The 4,743-nt window shown below is 40.2% G+C and overlaps 1 pseudogene; it reads left to right on the top strand.

The window, feature by feature from the left end:
• The first annotated feature begins 4,024 nt into the window (after nt 1-4,024).
• Nucleotides 4,025-4,457, top strand: LOC110221541 (small ribosomal subunit protein uS12 pseudogene; annotated as a pseudogene).
• Nucleotides 4,458-4,743: the final 286 nt, after the last annotated feature.

Below are 4,743 nucleotides of genomic sequence, written 5' to 3'. Positions count from 1 at the left end.
ACTTTTCAAATGGTTTACAAAAGCAAGGAAACTAATCCACCCTAATATGGAAATAGGCTTTAAAAATAAGTTAAACATTGTTGACAGGAACTAATTTGAATTTGGACTAGATCTTTGGTAAATTTGCAGGTAGATTCTTGTCCACAAATGGTCCATAACAAGTACACTGAGTCTGTGACTAGGATGAATAGATTGCCTGGGACGTGAGAATGCATGTTAAATAACACTATTTTAATCATTATCCTTGTGAATCACTTTATGAACCAAGGAAGAAAGATATGACAACATAGAGATCTCTTCCTGGTCATAACCATCCTCTCGAATCTCCTCTACCCAAACTCATCCACACAGTCTCATGAAGACAGTCAGAACAAAATTTATAAATACAAATAAAAGTAAATTCCCACCAAAAACTATGAGGCCTTTTGACATGTAAGGCTACTAATAACCACACATTGATACAAACACTCTTTAAGCATTTATGACTGAATTACCATTCTTTTTTATAAACATCAGAAACAAGCAATATATGTATGCAAAATAATCAGTGCAACAAGCCTGTCACCAATTATCTCACACAGTCATATGTCACTTTTCCACTTATGTGGTGAACTGGAATTTGGAAATAGTTTGGTGTTTCCAAAGTGTTCTTTCTGTTAGGAATACCATCCAAACACCAACTTTTTCTTTCTTCTGATTTTTAATATAAAATGAGTCATCTTAGGACTTGCAAAGGTACAAAGAGTCATTTCAGAACTTCGAGGTTGGCACAGAAATGAGAGACATGATTAAACTCATTTTAATTGAACATTTACCTAATATGAATAAGGCACAGTCGGACGCTGTAGTTCTAAAATATGAAAAGGCAGAGTCTGAAGTCCTGAGACTATAAAGAAGGAAATGCACCCAAACACCTGATTCTGAATGAAGTCAAGAACTATCTCATCAGGAAGATTTGGGCAATTAAGGTGGATTAAGCAATCTTGAGAAATGAATTTTGGGATTAGAAAAACTAAATTAAAAGTGACAGTGAAAATACAACTACCAAGGATTGTGGGACGATGGTGGCATGTTGGGATCTAGGACAGTCCAGATCTCCCACTGCCAAACTGTAGGCTTTAAAATGCATCAGTTTAAAAAGGAATAAAGAAAATCACCTGTAGACTCCTCTACCCAGGCTAGGGATGCACAGACAGAATCCTACAGAAACCCTGAAGTAGACAAGCTGGGATAGATGGAAAGCAACTGCAGAAGCAACTGAAGAAGGGCTTCAAGCAGAGTCCAGGATGATTGGAGCCCAGAAGTGGGCTTTTCTGTGACCACCCTGAATTGGCCTCCAGCAATGGCAGGATCCCAGCCTAGATTTAGGCCCTGAGGTCATGGGTGGGAGAAAGGGCTCCAGGTAGCCCTCTGACAAGAGGGAGGTCCCAGGCAGAGTAAACATAGAGATACCCTAGAGCCCCTTGGCAAAAGAAAGATGAGAGGTCAGTCCTAGTGTCAACAGTGACCAGATCAGATGGTCTAGAGCTTCATGGCAAAAGTCAAAACTCACAGCAACAGAAAGTTGGGATTAAGGGCTCTGTGGATCTCTGTTAGAGGGAAATGGCCCTGAATTCCCTGGCAACAGAAATGAAGGAGGGACCCTGATCATAGCTGAATGTGGAGGTGGCCCAGTAGTCCCCAAAGCAGAAGAAAAAGGCCTTAATGGAAGCATGTCTTGCAGCCCTGGCCATAATACAGGAAGACCTTGAGGAGCATCCATGTAACATTGATCCAATTTAGCATCCAGGGTCTGAACCAAAGCAGGAGGCAATTCTTACAGAAGATTGGGTGACTACCCACAGAATTAGGCAGAGCCTTCCCATGCTATTCAGGAATGCAAGAGCAGAGACTGACCTAAGCACTCCCCATCCTCAAACTAGACTCCATAGCTGCTGAGTGAACCAACCAAAAAAAAAGACATTGAATACTATGAGGAAATAACCTTGTGCTGAAAGATGCCCCAGGGGCAACACTGAAGGAAGAATGCAACCCTACAAGTCCAAGTAGAGTCTCAATAACAACAACAACACCAAATATTCTCATCACAAAGATTACAAGAATACCTGGAAATGAAATGAAATATAGAAATGGAAATGAAACAAAATATACAAAATGGAATAACTATGAAAGAAGAAAGAATGGTAAGGTGAATTGTTATCTTAGAACAAATGGCTAGGGGAGGCAGAGCCAAGATGGTGGAGTGATAAGAAGTAATGAAGTGAGCTCCTCTCCACAAACTCCTCCTAACAGATTTGGGGAAATGCAACAGACTGAATACTAATGAGGAAATTAAAAAAAAAAAGTCACAGTAAGTCATTTGTCCATCCCAGTTCCATACAGGGAGACAAACAGAGGGGTCTCTGAGACTGGGGATAGGATTGGGCCAGGAGTACACTGCATGGACCACTCTAGTACCCAGGGAGAGGCTATGCAGCAGGGCAAAAGGTCTCAGACACATACCAAGGCACCTCCAGAACAACATATGGGCACTGTGGGGCTGACAGGTGCCAAGTGTCAGTGTGGTCAGCCTCTACATAGTACCAGATCACAGATTCAAGGCAGAGTGAAAAGGGGTTTCCAGGATAAGGAGGCCCTGAGCAGTGTATGGAGAAAAGAGGAAGTTCAGAAGCCAACAGTAACAGCAATAGTGTGGCTCAGACCTCAGATGAAAAGCAAGGCTTCAGGTCCAACATCTAGCCAAGCCTACAGAGAACGACCAGGGCAGGAATCCCAGACCAAAGGGCAGCCTACAATTCTGCCATTCTGAGTCAACAGAGTTTTCCAAGCGGCTGATAAGGGCAGAATCTAGGAGCAGTCAGCTCTTTCTCAGACCCAAACCCAGGTCAGGAACTTGCAGAACTCAGACCAGGGTGGCAATGATCAAACTTTGTTCTGGATCAGATCACTTTGGAAGCACTGAAAATGTGCAGGTCCCCAGACTGTCATTGAGATATGGCAATAAATAACACTCAATGCCCCAAGAAAGCCACAACAGTGCCAGTTCAGACTTGTCTTCCAGGAGTATTGCAGAACTCAGTCCTAATGTCAAGTTCTAAGTCAGGAAATAGACTGGAAGAATAGATAAACAAACAAAGAACCGCTCCATAAGGAGCTATTATAGTAGCATGGATGCTCAAGAAACAAAAGCAGAAGAGAATGACTCCAAAACATCTACAACATCTCAGAGAAAAGCAGAGCTCGGGCAAAAATGCAACTAGAATTCCTGAGCAATGGTTTATTTAAAAAGACTTTAAAATATTTTTATAAATGTAATAAGAATGCTTGAGGAAAAAACAAGGGGAAAAAAAGGCTATGGAAGAAAGAATTGTTAAGGAAGTTAACATTTTATCTCAAGAGATTCAAACCCTTGAGTAAGCAACAAATGTCCTAAAAACACTGCATGGACCAAATAGAACCCAAAGACTCTGAAAAACAACAAGAAATATCAAAACAAAGTAAAAAAGCTAGGGAGAAATGTAAGTTATCTCATAGAAAAACAACTGACCTGGGAAACAGAAACAGAAAAAAAATGATAAAATCCTTAGGCTTTCTGAATACCAGCATGACCAAAAAGGGAGCCTACCCATCATGTCTGAAGAAATCTTGTAAGAAAAAAGATATATAACACATTATAGCTAAATTTCAAAGCTCCCAGGTCAAGGAAAAAAAATATTACAAGCAATTAGAAAGAAACAATTCAAATATTGTGGAGCTACAGTCAGGATAACACAAGATTTAGCAGCTTCTACATTAAAAGACTGAAGGGAATGGAATATAATATTCTGAAGACCAAAGGAGGCTGGGTTGCAACCAAGAATAACCTATCCAACAAAGCTGAGTGTAATCTTACACAGGGAAAAGTGAATATTCAGTGAACTAAAGGACTTTCAGATATTCTTGAGGAAAAATATCAAAACAATGGAAAATTTCACTTATAAGAATCAGGAGAGCTCTGCTTTCTCTTGGCCCAGATGGCGGCAGCATGGGTGAGTGCAGTGGTCTTCATACTGCTAGAAAGTTCTGAAGCCACAGGAGAGACCAAAAGTGGCATGACAAACAATATAAGAAAGCTCATTTGGGCACTGCTTTGAAAACCAACCCATTTGGAGGAGCATCTCACACAAAAGAGATTGTCTTGGAGAAAGTTAGTGTGGAAGCCAAGCAGACCAATTCTGCCATCAGGAAGTATGTGTGAGTCCAGCTGACTAAGAACAGCAAAAGAAATCACTGCCTTTGTTCCCAATGATGGCTGCTTGAACTTTATTGAGGCAAATGATGAAGTTGCGGTTGCTGGATTTAGTTGAAAACGTCATGCTGTTGGTGATATTCCTGGAGTCTGATTCAAGATTGTAAAAGTTGCAAATGTTTCTTTTCTGGCCTTGTACAAAGGCAAGAAGGAAAGACCAAGATCATAAAAACTGTATGATGTCTTTGTCATAGTAAAAACTTTTCATGTAAAAAAAAAAAGAATCAGGAGAAGCGTAAGAAGGTAAGCTTGAAAGACTAATTATGAGGGATTTAATAAGGTTAAACTGTTTGCTTATATGGGAAAATGTTATTACTAGGATAGATTGAAAGGATATGCAGACATGGGAGGCTTGGGATTGTGTTGATTATGCTGGGATGATCCTAAAAAATAAAATTGGATAGGGAGAAGTAAAATGGAACAAATGATCTCATACAAAAGAGGCATATATGGAA

This window comes from Phascolarctos cinereus, unplaced genomic scaffold (genome assembly GCF_003287225.1).
Source record: "Phascolarctos cinereus isolate Bilbo 61053 unplaced genomic scaffold, phaCin_HiC Scaffold_726;HRSCAF=1367, whole genome shotgun sequence".
Classification (NCBI taxonomy): domain Eukaryota; kingdom Metazoa; phylum Chordata; class Mammalia; order Diprotodontia; family Phascolarctidae; genus Phascolarctos; species Phascolarctos cinereus.
The sequence above is the reverse complement of the archived record's forward strand: the minus strand, read 5'-3'. Positions and strand labels throughout refer to the sequence as shown.